Source organism: Typopeltis vanoorti, chromosome 15, assembly GCF_054136105.1.
Source record: "Typopeltis vanoorti isolate ZY-2024b chromosome 15, IOZ_Tvanoo_1.0, whole genome shotgun sequence".
NCBI lineage: Eukaryota > Metazoa > Arthropoda > Arachnida > Uropygi > Thelyphonidae > Typopeltis > Typopeltis vanoorti.
In genome coordinates, this window is record NC_143563.1 from 111,058,200 (window position 1) to 111,073,412 (window position 15,213).

A 15,213-nucleotide genomic window follows, 5' to 3' on the forward strand; every position below is an offset into this window, starting at 1 on the left:
AAGTAAATCCAGTCCAAAATTCCCGCTGGCTTATTCTTCCAGTGGAGAGTTTAGACAGCGGAAAGAGGAAAAGGGCTAGTTGAAAGTGCTACCATCTATCGGAACATGAAAGAAATAGATTTAATGATCAATATATATTTAGTTAATTTTGGTTTGCTACATAATAGAATTATCTACTCACCCCCCTCCCACCAAAAATAAATAAAAACAGACGAACACTTAAGTATCTGGTATATATTCGCTTGTGTGGTCCAAGTTATATGATTATTAAATCATAGCATTCCTTGGGATATCTGGGAATGAGATTGTGCTACCCTACGTAAAAAAATGCTATTTTCTCCAACTTAAAATCAGGATTAATGATGCAACTTTTTCGGTAGTACTATCATAATTATCCTGTACACCCTACGAGAGTACATATCAGGAATTTGATGATAAAATCAGGATATGTCGAGGATCTTGGGGTAAACGTGTATTTTATGATCGGTTTTATATCTCTTCTGTACTATTCCACCCGCGTGAAGTTGCAGTAGACAAAAGTACCGTGGATGGGATTGAACAAACATTTTTTTTGGACACTTCCGGCATCCAGTAAGCAGGGCACTGGTCTCAGACAAACCGATGAACACCATGTATGACATAAAACTACCACAAGTCGCCATTTATCAACTGGACTAATATTTTATATTTTTTATTAAGCTATTAATGGGAACTTGAACTTAAAATAGAGTTCAACCGCATTTTAGCCGAATCTTGATATGGTAAAAGAAATTCTAGAGGACAGACTTGCATATTATCTTGAAATGATTCGTCAGTTTTCTATACTAGTACGTAAACAATTTTTTTAAGGTTTCATAATTTGTACACTTACAGCAATTCAGGATTACATTCTTCATCAGAAACAAGAAAAGAAATTGGCAAAAAAAAGTGCGCTAACAACTCCGATTCCGTTTATTGTATATCAGTCCATGTAAGTGCACTTATGTTTTCCTGCAATAAGTTAGAAAAACGTAAGGAAAAGAGTCCTAACTACTGCATCTAATGTTGGCAACACATAAGGAAGACACTCAAGATATTTTGTTCCCTAAAATTCTAACTGCCACATACACAGAATGTTTCCTCGTTTTATTCTTCCATTTATTTCACTAGCGACGTATAATTGGATTTCGTCTTCTCTTTGACTCGCTATTGGTTCTGAAACTTTTGTGTGTAGGATTTATATTTTAAAAATATCAGAACAAAGGGAGAAGTGTGATGTCATCAGCGAAAACTGTTTATGGGATTCGCAATCAACTAAAGAAGCTTTTTGGCACTTCTTTAGTTGATTGCAAAAATAAACTGAGGGCTGAAGAATGGAACCTCTTGTAACCTAAACATGAAGAAAAACTTTAAGGATAAAGAGTAACCTTAAAATCGCAAAACCAAGGAGGGCACGAGAGAATCTTGACAAACTAGATTTAAAAGGAAGAAGATTTAATGAGTCTAGCAGAATTCTTTCTTTAAACGTAATCAAGTGACAAAGGTAACGAGCGACCACTTGAGTCTCTTCAAATTTCTTCATAGCACTTCGTCCACTATTGCATAATTTTCGTTAATTGCGTGTTACTTTCTAGCCATCTGATCTGAGGAAAAAAAACCATCAGGCATTTTTTAGTGGAAAAAGCATCCCCCCCCCCCCGATATGAGACTCATTCATGAGAGGCGATGTAATTCGAAAATCTACTGCAATGTAGCTCACACTGATGATCACTTTTTTAGTTTTCGGGTTTCCCCAGTTGCGATATACTTGGAAACAGAAGCGGACTGTCAGGGATTTTCATCCTTCTCTTGAAAGAATAAAAATAGTAAGAATAGAAAGGCGGCCCTGAACAAGAGTCAGCTGGGTATTCACAAACCTTCAGTATTGTAAGAGAAATTCCACTTGGATCAGGAGACTTCTGGTACGTACAGAAACTGTGAAGAAGATTCTTCTGATCTCTTGGCTAAAAGCGAAGCGGTGAATGTTTCTAGTCTTGATTCGAAAAATGATATTTCCGACGATTGTTTTATGTAGCAGTTAAAGGAAACTTAGATTGGTTAGCTTTCCTGTCGACAAGACCCTATCCGAATACAAAAAGAGGAGGAAGCGCGGTGGCAAGTTAATCGTTTTAGCTTCACTAAGCAACTGGAATGCATACATTTATTAATACTTCCAGCTGAATGTTTTTCACTCAGGAACAAATTTTAGGACAACGAGGTTTCAATGCAAGCCAGCTGTGATGCGACTGATTTTGGTTCACAATTTTTGACTAACCAGGAAAGAACGTCCCAGTACAAGGATTGTTATAGCGGTGCATACTGTTTAAATGAGCATATCCTGAACTTTACATATGTTGGCACCCGTCACATATACATCCAAATATATATACGAGTACACACACACACACACACACATATATATATATATATACATATACATATATATATACACACATATATATATGTGTGTGTGTGTGTGTGTGTGTGTGTGTGTGTGTGTGTGTGTGTGTGTGAAGAAAGGGGGAAGCAAACTACATAAAGAAAGGGGGAAGCAAACTACATTCATATATATATATATATATATATATATATATATATATATATATATATATGAATGTAGTTTGCTTCCCCCTTTCTTTAATAAGAATCTGAACTACAATGAACATTCTCTGTATTTGTTTTTTAAAAAAGATGATTTTTCTGATAGAAATGCGCCTTTGAAGCTACATTTTCATGAGACTTCTTTCTTAGTGTACCCTAAAGATATTTTATTCACCGTTAACGAAGAAAAAGTCTCTTTCAAATGTAATAGAACTTCCAGTTCTTTAATATGATTTGGTTGTGTGTTATGTACTGAATTTTATGATCAAGTAAATAAGTTGCATCCTTCCAACTTCGTTCAATGAATGGAGATGAAAGCCTTTTCAATTTTTGTTCGCCCGTGAAAGAACCTTTTTTTTTACAAAGACAATTCTTTTCAATTTGGTTCGTGGAGATTAAAAACGCAAAGAAATTTGGAAGCAAATTAATTTCATTCGTCCGCGCTGTTTTTTCTTATTTAGCTGCTTAGTGTATTTTTGTGACTTCGATGTCTCTAATAAAGGGCTACGTCACTTACTGGAGGTCTGTTCTCGTGAAGGGAGAAATGCCGATGGATTTTAAATTGAAATAAATAATAAAACCTGGATGTAATTTTTTTAAAGGATAGGTTATCGAGTATGTTATGGATATATGCAAAATCGTAGAAAATGCCGAAGACATTAGAATAATAATCAGAAAACTCAAAACCCCTACTGAAAAACTAGGATTAAAATCAGTCAGGATAAAACTGAATGTTCAAAAGTTTGTAGAAATCACAAAGTTCGCCATCGATAACCTGAAATTTAAAATGCCACTCGTTCATATATCTCAGAACACTGATTACTCAAAACCATGAACTCAGTACAGAAATCCAAGCTAATTACATGTCTCCAATAGTTCGTTATCTTACTCAAAATCCTGTCAGCAAGCAGAGTTAAAAATATGCAAGGCAATCAACAGACTTTGTTTTCCTTGTCATGAATTTTGCTCTATGGTAGCCTTTCCCCTGTTAGTTTGTGTAGGATAATTATACTTCACAAGGCTGTTTGCATGGAGGAAACAGCTAAATTTGCCATCCATATTCACTTCAAAGATGATATGACGTCATTCATTTACGGTCAACTCCTACCCCAAGCGGTTTCGAAGGGTTTCTCGTTAGTGGAATTCAGAAAAGTCGGGAGGGATAGCTTTCGTGAATGCAAATGTCGTACTTCTACACGGCAGATTAAATTACGGATGAAAGGAGTATCTGGAACCTTGTAAAGAATAAGATTGACCTGCTTTGTTATCGTTTATTAGAATACACTCTTCCCCACTACGCTCTCATCTTTATTAATGATTTCCATCTCGAATGCCGGAAAATGTGAGGTCCACCGAATTGGAAATCCCACACAAACACAGAATGACACCGGAATCAATGTCGGTTACACCTGAATGACACGTCAAACTATACAAGGGGAATCCTTTCTTTTTGCATGTTTCCTCTATCGTGTATTCCGAAACTTTAACGTACATGATATGCAGTTTCCTAAATAAATAAGGAGTCACAAAAATAAATGCAGATAAATAATCCGGAGAGGCCGTTTATACAAAAACACTGCTCCGCTAATATTTACGAAAATGGATTTCTTGCAATGGAGATTTCGCAATTCTTTCGACAGCGCAGTTCTACTCTTTGAATATTCATCAGAAAACTTCACCGGTTAAAGAGTCGAAGCATTCGGGTCGTGATATTCTTTCTGTGCCTCGTCGACAGACAAGGTTTTCTTCGCTCAGTGGTTTGTGATAGGACAGTAAAGCAACTGCTCTTTCACCACTCGACAAAGCACGCACTGTTGTGAAATGATAAACCAGGGCGACAGTCCTGGATTGAAACTGGCGAGTGGGATAAGCATTTTTGAATAAATTCGTTAAAAGGAACCCTGCTTTTTTTACTCAGGATATTTCAGCACAGCTGGATTGCATTCCTTATGTTAGATTGTTATTTCTATATTGTAAATAACATGCTTATTATAGAATTAGATTCTGCTGTAACTAAAATTGAAAAATAAAATTATAAATATCTCATCTCTATTTAAATTGGAGAACTCTTATATTAGAACAAAGTAGACCGCACATTATTTTTTAAGTTCATGTTTTTACAAAAAAACATTTAGGTAAATATTTTTTATCAAAGTAAAAATCAAAACAAAAATAAACTTTTTTGGTACCAGCACTCGAGAATAAGTGACAAATGTTGCCTTTTTATTCTTAGTGCGATTTGTAACAGTTCCATGAGAGAGCACACACGATACTTTCTATTACCTGAATGGATTCTGGGCTGAGAATAGCCACTTTCAAAGGAACACTTCCGTGAATCTTTTTCAAAAATCGAGAATCAACTGAGAACGTTTATTGTTAAAAGACCATAAGATTTAATGATTACAAAGAGCCAGCAATTTTCACTAGCCACTGTCTGGCCATTTCAAGGCTGTACTAGTGGGAAAACTGCTCATGTACCGGATTCTGACTGAAGCATTCGAACGCATGCACGCCATCAAACACGAATTACCAAATGTAACGGCCTAACAGTTACTAAAGTGCATGTTTTCACGTAACTTGATGCATTTGCTTTCACACCAGTTCAGCCTTGAAAATGCTACACAGTGGCTAGTGAAAATTGCTGGCTCTTTGTAATCATTAAATCTTATGGTCTTTTAACAATAAACGTTCTCAGTTTTAACAGCTTAGACCAAAAATGAACAGTTTAATCGAGAATCAAGTTAGAATAGCAAAATAGCTTACATAATGGGGGTTCGATGGCATGCACACCTCTAGGGTGTGTACAAGGGAGTTCCGTTTGCATTCGCAACACACAAGTAAACAAGAGTTGCGATTGAAAAGGAAACGAATCGAGCACTTGGGAGTACTTCGTGTTAAAGTATGACAAATGCTTAAGGGAGTTGTTGCTACAGAAACCCAACAGGAGGACTTCCTCCATGCCAATAACTAACAGGGAATTATCCATCTCGAATTCTAATATAACGATATAAACAACTTTCTACTTAAAATTTTGATATTCAAGTGTATTTTATACAGAACATTCTGGAGTCATCTTATCTTTTAAAATACATAGCCACCCTAGTTCTCTTTGCTTTTGATATTATAACCAACAGAGGTGGGCTGTCCACAACACTAACAGCATGGATGGAGCAAGATTATCCTTCCTTCTTTCTTTCTTCATGGCTGTTCAATTCTATCCCAATTCGTTTTCAATCAATGAAATGTGTAGGCATCAGGTTTCCCCCTTCAAAAAACACAAAATCAAACTGACACACACTGAATCGGAGGAAACCCTGCCGGCACAAGTTTTGTGTGAGCATTGAGGTAGAAAACTTCCACCTCTTCCGAATACGGAAGGGAACACGTTGGCAACGAAAGCACTCCAATAATTAATTGTCCTGCTTGGCTATTGGATCCTCGTGTAAGATAGATCCATCCTTAGTTTCGTGATGTTCTGCATTCCATTTCGGTATATAAAGACACTGCCATCTAGGGACCGATATAACCTGTGCTTATTTCATTTGTGACTGTGCACAGCAGGTTCATAACCTTTACGAAGTAACGTCACGCTGACTGAATTAGACAGAAAGGGAAGTTCTTCGATGTCGACTTCGTAGACGTTTTTAAAGCAATGAAACGCTAAGTTTTTTGTTGCTTTCCAATAAGCTGCGTCTTCATTTGAAGGCCATCCCTCCCACAATCCTCAGTTAGGCGAACACCGACTGGGACTCAGCGACGTATGGTTTCGAACTTGGAATACAGGGAAGTCTTTACAACTGAACTCGAGGGGATTAGCACTTAATATACCTCAAACTCCTTAAAACATTTCCCATTAATCATTCTTCACAAAAAACAAGATTGCTCACTTAAAAATACCCCAAATAAGAATCTTGTAATTTCTAAAGTATTCGTGCGAACATGAAAGTACAAATGCTGGAAATGCACTAATCGAGGGTTTACTGTATTGTATTCAACCCCAAAACGCATTGCTGCGTGCGTTGTGAGCAAGGCACTTGAAATGTACTCCATAAAAGCATCGCTCTTGCGTAAAAATGCACGAGGTTGATTGGAGCACAAAAGCGAAGTAGTTTGTTGAATGCTTTTATTGCAGTTTATGCCACAACTCGATTTTCAAACGGAGAATGACCTCCTTAACGAATAAAGAATTTCGGCTTTTCTTAAATGAAATCAAATTTTCTGCTTCCCAAGTACTTTGGTCACCTTTGCTCTGAAGATATGAGATCACGTGTGATTATTGTTGAATTCTTTTTTTTTTTTATTAAGTACGTGAAATTTGACATCTGGTGGCAACTAATCGAACGATGCGAGGAATTAGGGCGAAGGAACGCGTGGTCTCCCCCTTCATTTTAGTTCAGTTCGGCTGAGTTTTTCGGGTGAACATCCGAAATGGAAGAAACAACTGGAATTCAAATGCCGGCATTTGTTGAATCATCGGATCTCAAGGTTCCATGTTGGGTCGCTATATCAGTGTTCCGGACTACATAAAAATAAATGAAAACTACAAATATTTTCTAAACTCAAGAACGATGTTCTCGAATACTTCTACTGAATAAAAGTGTGGAATCAACAATATTCAACTTAGAATTGCAGCAGACGGAATTTGGGCCTCAGCGATTTTTGTTGAAAGAAGTGGAGTCAACAGCGCACATGGCTCACTCAGTTTCGATAATACGGAGGGTGACTATCAGTACTTTTAAGCGCTTCCAAAGAACTATGGTTTGCAAGGAGTGGCGGTTCTGGAAAGCACAGGGGGATTTAAATATTCCCATAAAAGAAAGAGAAACAAGGCTGGTTAAAAACAAAACAAAACACGGAAATAACAAAAAAGTGAAGTTTCGTAATTAAGTTAATGGAGAAAAAAGGGCTTGAAAACTGTCTTAACTGGAAGAAGGGATAAGTTCTCATCCCCTGATTGTCGATTAAATCGAGTGCGACAGCATGCAGTAGCAGAACGGAGTCATCGATCTGTTTAGCTAGAAGACTGCACAGTTGACACGTGGAATTTTTTTTCTTCTGCTTCCGTTCTTTGTCGAAAGAATTCTGGTCTGTGGAGAGTGAAATAAGCCGACTGGAAGTTTCTTACGAACTCCACTTGAACAATGAAGTCGTTTAATGTCTCGCACGTCCCAAGGCAATAAACGGACAAAGCCGCTCACTTCTTAAACTTGAAGTTAAACCTTATAACAATCGCGAATAGATTCTCTTAAGAATAGATTTCTGTTAAGAAGTAAACAAACATCAATAAAAGTGTGGATGCGTTTAATGAGAAATGCGCTTTTATCGAAGGATGTTTAATTAAAGGCTCTTAAGATGACGGAGTTAAAAGAACGGACAGGACAAACCAGACTTTGATTTATTCACTCACCATGTATTGCTTATCTTTGTTTTCCTTCACATGCACACAGCGCATGGTGAACTTTTTCCGATGCCCATTCATTATAGGTCGATAGCAAACAACGACTGGTTAAAAGATAGGACTCGCCAGTTATTTACGGATAATTCCAAACAGTGATTTCTTGCCTTGAGAAACGAAAACGGGGATACTTGTAATTCCAACAGTTTCCCATTCAGCTGAATCACATTCTAAAAAAGTAATTTATTCTCATTAAATTTTCAGAGATTTCATAATAATGCAGTAAGATATTTTAAAAAATATATTGAGGTGATTTTTTAAATTTTGCAACCTTTTTCCAGTCCTATGAAATGGGAAAGCTCCAAAGGAATAAAAATACCAGTTTCTAATTTTAATAAGCCAATTCTTCATCAAGATAAATTTTTGTCGAAACGGTATCTTGCGGTTTGTTGATTTATGCTTTCGGATGGTCTGAAAAAAGCGCAATCTCAGAATCATTTTATTCAGAAGAATTGGATAATTTGCGACGAAATGTGTGCTGGATAAAACTATTTCTTCTCAGATATTTTTTGTGTACAGACAATTGCGCGGACATTTGCGAAACCCTGTAGTGCATCTTCTTTATGGAGTTGCATGACTGTCTCTACATACGAAATCGATGCATTTATTAAACATCCGTGGAATATTAACGATAACATTAAGAGGAAATGTGTTTCTTTCCATCAGAAAACATATTTAGAAGTAAGGTCGAGTTAGTTTTTTTTTATATGACTCATTAGAAATCCTACAAAAAAAATCTTCGCATGATAGAATCTTAAAGGCCAAACCACAAAATTCAACATATAAAAAATTCGATTTGTTCCCCTTACATTACGAAGCAGTTGTATAAAGGGCTTCGCAGTAAAAACAGAAACACAGTACGAAGTGGAGACAAATGATACGATAATTTACAATAATAACTCTAATATTTTCTTATGAACCCAAATAAGAAAGCTGCTTACGATTTCTGATACCCGACAGAATGGGTTTCGTCATGAATTGGTTTGTTACTTGCATAAACCGAAGGAACAATGTTTGTACAGGAGTAAGCATATTCAAGAAGGCAAGTTTTTGCTTGCCTTCTTGAACTCACGGAGTGTTCTTTTGCTCTGAGAAGCTGTACATGCAGTGTGGCAGTTTTAGAAGGATCGTTTCTAGGATTAAAACTACTTTATCCGGTTTTATTTTACAATATTCCTCAGCATTTAAATGATTGAGGTGTAATCCGTCTTCAATCACTCCACGTGCGTTTAAACTCGAAGTCTGTGAAAGTCCCGAAGAGCTCATTTGTCTCAGTGCGAAAGAAGAATTCGCTGAAACAGGTTGAAATTCAAACCGGAGGAAATATGGGTAGGGAATTACGACCGCTATTCGATTTCACCTTCAAGACACGTAAACTACAAAGAGAAGAGCCCGAGACATTTTTCACGTGCATACGTACTTAGAAAAAAATTCTTCCCTTTGCTTCCATCCCGTGCCTTCTCCGTTTTCCGCACGGAATGAAAAAGTACAAAAAAGAAAGTTTAATCTGCAATGATAGCGGCATCTACCGGAACGCCTTAAAAATACCGCAGTATTAGCATCAACAGCTGAAAGGGGTCAATGTTGGAAACGGTTTTACAAATGACGCGTTCTGTTTGTTTTTGAGACCTGGTTGGTTGATTTCTGTATAAACGAAATTTAAACCCCAAAATGCTACGGCCGAGTATTCTATTTTTTTTTTTTTTTGGTTTTAGTTACAATTCAAAATTTTTAGCGAATGCACGATGCAACTAATAATTAGTTGCAGGTGTTTTAACCTCCTAATTAGAGTAAATACATTCCATCCTTCCTCCTAGTTATTCGGGTGGTGTTTGTGCTGGAACTCTGAAGAATTTCATCAGAACCACAAAATCCTACGAGTTCTATATTCAGTCTCTGAAGCAGGGTTTCCAGAGTTTGCAACATGACACTGATGTGCTACTAGTTTCAGATATTTTATCAGTAGAAGTCACATAAATAACGCAATGCATGGATACACAAGAGTTTTTCCCCCCTTTCAACAGTGTATGAACGGTCCGAGCGACTTTCCTATGTTAACCATCAGCACCCATTTCTGAAGGATCATTCGTATATTCAATAGCTTCTATCACAACATGCAGTGGAGGGCTTTCCAGTGCATGTTGTTGTAGAAGGTATGTGAGGCATTGAAGAACTAAAACTTCCAAGAAAACTCAAACGGATTATTATTAAGTTCTGATTTGCTAATAGCAATGTGCGACCGAGATGAAGAAAAAATGTAAACGCAACCAATACTTTACCTATTTTGTTTTTTTAAATAATTGTTTGACATCACTTGTGAATGGGTAAATATAGATGTTATTGAGCGGGCGAAATTAACTGGTTTACAATCGATATCACCCCCTTATTAATTTTCAATTTGGAAACAAATAAGGGATGTGAGGCAGTTATACACCTCAAGGAACTTGATTTAATTTTTTTTTTTTTTTTTAATTCTCCAATAGGATTTTTCTTAAAAGATTAAGCCGATGCTTGTTTGAGTTGTTTACAACGGATTTCGATGTACACCTTTGAGCACTCCTTCACATTTTTTTTTTGACGGTCATGTTCTACCAAAACGTTAAGTGCTTTTGAAAGTACTCATACTGCAAAAAAAAAAAAATTAAATAAATAAAATTTCTTTCAATCCAAACCACATGAAATGGACATCTTGCGGTGTCCTTTTTCTTCACAGCATAACCTACGATTCGAAAATACAGCTTTCAGTCAAACGAGACGATAAATTTTCTTCTGGCTGAATCAGCGGCTCCAACCTGTGTACGGACAGACATCTTTACATGTAAGATGAAAAAAAAATTAGGTAAGCGTCTAACTTCTAAAGTATTAAACCACGTGCATGAAAATTGGCTTGATAAAAAAGTTCCATGTTTTGGTATCTACTACTGTGGAATTTCTAAATCTGCGCATCCACAGTACTAATCGTGAATTATTGTGCTTTTATTTACGTATTAACCTACGATAGGTTTATAGATAAACCTGCTGATCACTTCTCGTTGTCTGCGTAGATTGCAATGCTATCGTTAATTGCCTAGCAGTTGGAATGCAATTGAAACGACGGAACATCACATCTTCATTGAGATTCAATGAAAGTATTAAAACGACGACAACAACAACAATAAAAATGCGAGGATTGCTTGGGATGTGAATGAATTTAACTGTATCGTGATCTGAAGACATTCGGGTAAACGCTAAGAGTGTTCCCCAGTAGGGACTACGTTACCTTTCCTGTGATATGCAGTACTTATTAGAGAAGCGGTGTTATTGCAGAATAATTAGAAACGAGATCTAAAATACGGCTGTTTATTCAACTAGGCTATTTTAACTTTTTATTTATTTATTTTTTATCTGAGCGCCCGAATTCATAAATGCATTTTTGAGTTCGGGCGCTCAATAGTTGGATCCTAAGAGGGTAACGGTGTAAGCAGTTAAAACGAAAGCGTTCTTCAAGGTAAGTAGGTAAGTCTAAGAATAATTTTAATATGTATTGCATTCTTTATACAGTAAAGAACTTAATAATACTCCTTTTAATGGGTACGCAGAATATTCAACGTTCCACATAATTATTACATAAAGATTATGTAATAATTATGTTTTTATTACATATGTTATTCCACATAAAGATTACACATAATTGTATAATATTAATCTGTATATTCATATAATAAGCTATGTATCCCCGCGCGGATATATTTTTGAAGGTATTACGAATGAAGGCATTAGGAATGAAGTTGAATTACGAGTTGTCAAGGCTACGTTCTCGTCGAAGGGCCTCCCTTTTATGCTTAATGTGAATGGCACCAATTTACCTCATTGGAAGCAACGAGATGCAACCTAGAATTTCAGAACAAGACGAATTAGTTAAAGATGGTCGCTGTGGGCAATTAATACTCTATTCGACTACGATTTACGTTATTTCTCCCCTTGCTGATCAAGCGAAAGCTAAAGAAATGAACTTTATTCATATCGAAAATAAAAATTTTTGTCCACGCAATTTTTTGTCTCGTATATTAACGGAAGAATTCATGTCTAATCGATCTCTTCTTGATCAGAATTAATTTATTACATAAAAATTAAAATCTTTCGAATAATGGCATTAAGCAGACCTTCTGTTTTGAAAAATATCGTCATGCAGATCACCAAATTATTACAAAGCTTAGAAGAAGTTTTTATTTTTAATTTTGAAAGTGAAACAAAGAATTGAGAAGTGCGAAAATAATCGAAATATTATCATCGATAAAACGATTTGTCGAAAGAAAAGCAAATGTTAGCTTTTCTTTCCAATTCTAGAACATCAAAGGCAACTTAGCTTTCCTCTCTCTCTGGGGATCGAAGTGTTTTCTTTAATAGAAATATGAAAAATTATGAAAACTTCAGCATTTATAAATATTGATTTTTATAACTCGAGAATCAAATTCTATGCAGAATAAAATTATTTCTTCGGTGTGTCTGTCGTTTCTTTTTGTCATACATTCAAACAATTTTCAATTCGGTTGCTTGTGTTTGCTTCGAATTTCTTGTTATAAATTAACTCGGGGAAACTCTTAATGGATTGCTCATAGGAATTAGCACTAAGCAGCCGGATTGACGAAGGAATTTTTCTTAATAACACAAGGATGGTGAAGATTATTTTGTTCGTAGCACAAAAGTGTTTCTTCTCGATTTTTTTTCAAATAAGGTAAATATTATTTAGGCGAAGTATTAGGTAAATATTAAAGTTCTTTTGAAAAACTTGGCACCAAATATATATGCCTGCCTCCCTTGGCATGTGTGCGGGGGCGGGGGGGGGGAAATCAAGAAATATTGTAGAACTCTATAAGACGAATTTGGTTGGATTTAGATTAATGGCCCAATCGACTAAGAATGCGAGTTTTAATTATCATACATAAAATGTTTTCAGACGGCATTCAATCGAAAGCCTCTCCATCGGATGGCGTCCATCAGTCACACGAACATTTTTAACGCTCTTCTAAACATTCCAGTTATTTGGATATTTGAGGGATCCAGGGGAGGAAACAAGTCTTGAAAGAGAACAGAACTGTACAGTCATCAGAGAAGCCAAGAGAGTAGTAAGGAAATGACAAATATGGTTTCTGTCAATTGTTCAGTGCCATACTGACACACCTCTCGATGGAAGCGCACGTTGCATAGATAAATCGTCATTTCCAGAAACTTTGGTTTATCAGCGCAAGGAAGGATAAATTTATTCCAATTAATAGTTCTCTGTAATCACGATCCACATTCTCCGGCAAGCAACAGGTTTAAAAATGTTATTGATGCGCAGAAGAGAGGATTCAAACTTCATAAGGAAACCTATTGGATATGGCTAAGAGTTTTTTAAAATATATTTTATTATTTATTTATTTTTTTGAATTCTGCCGATTCAACCAATGCCTCGCGTACGCCGAGATTTCCTACACCGAAGGCTGCAATATGACATGTTATCCAGGTCGATAACAATTTTTTTTTACCAGGCTGTTTATTATTTTATTTTATTAGCTTCTATCTTCCACGTGATAAAGTGTGGTATTTTCAATAAGAAGATGCGAATGAAAACTAATTAGCGGCTGTAATCAGATATCAGGTGTAGCAATGGTGCAATTACTCTTCTTTCCACATATCTTTATCAAACAGCGTCTAATTGAGGGTTCCCTCTGCGAGATATTTATTCCTCAATTTTTTTTAACGCCAGTACGTCTCTCATTCTTCCACAGTTCTTGTAGTCTCCTGAATAATCCACTTTTTTTTTTTTAATAAAAGAAAAGTTTCCTCTGGATTCCTTTCATTTTATGACAAACTTTTCACTGCAATGAATTTTGACGTCACATATTAAAGATTTTCACACTGATGATTTAATTTATTTCTTAAATTTTCTTGCAATTTTATGATTAATACTGGAACACTTTATAAGTAACGAGGAAGTCAATACTTTAAATAAAATCTTCTAAAATGATATATCGCATTAAATATTGTTTTACTGATATTACAATCCAATTTAGTATTGCTCATAATCACAATATCTAACTTGACAATCCTGTGGGGCAATTTTGAGCTGCAGGGTCGTTGGATAATCCGATCAAAAAGTACTCCGGAAATGGCTGGCATAAGCAAAACAGAAACTCGAATATTGCATCAAGCTTTCACAGCAATACCAGGTTCTGTTTTTTTTATTTTAGAGGATTTTGTTATATAAAGTATTAATTTCCTATTTACTAATGAAATGTTCCGTTATTAATCATAAGAAAAATTTAAGACATTTGAAGAATAAATGAAATCAGTGTGAAAATGACATCTTTAATATATGATGACGTGGAAAATGCATGCGAGTTGAAATTTGGTTATAAAATGAAAAGAATTCAGTTTTTTTTTTATTAACAAGTAGCAATATGTCCGCGCGGTTAGCCTAGTGGTTATGCGCTTCGCAACCATATGCCTGGGGAAGGAGTGTCCTAGGTTCAATTCCCGTCGGTTACGTGAGGAGCTGAAGGATCTTCCTCAGCCATAGCCAAGTTAGCCAGTCTTGGGCGTGGACAGCAGGGTTTTTTCCTCAGTTTATTCTGAGGTTTTTCATCCCGCAAATCAGGCAAACTGGCCTTGAGAACTTAACACTACAGGCCATAGGATATACCGGGGCATAGGTATATCCTATGGCCCGGTATAACCTTATCCTGTAAACGGATTGAGGTCCGATGATCAATGGACCCTCGACACCGCAAGGTAAAAGAGGGTATAAAGAAGATGAGATGAGTAGCAGTATGTTAATTGGAGCTATTTCTACGCAATACTTGGGAGCAGATTGATCAAATTAAAAAATAAAATCTAGGCACAATTTGATAGTTCGTTACTTATTATTTAAGGACAGCACCAAAGGAGGAATTTTTATAATTTTACCGACATTTAGAATTATTTCAATTAAAAAATAATATAAAAAAGGAAATTACGTTGTTTTCCCAATTCAGCTGTTATTCATAACATAAAAATCAACTTTTTTATGCAACCAGGGAAACCTGATCATAAAGTGCTGCCTCATCTACAAAGCTTTTTAAAGCGACTCCTTAAACAAGGGATATGACAAACCAGAAACTGCACTTGCACTGAATTTA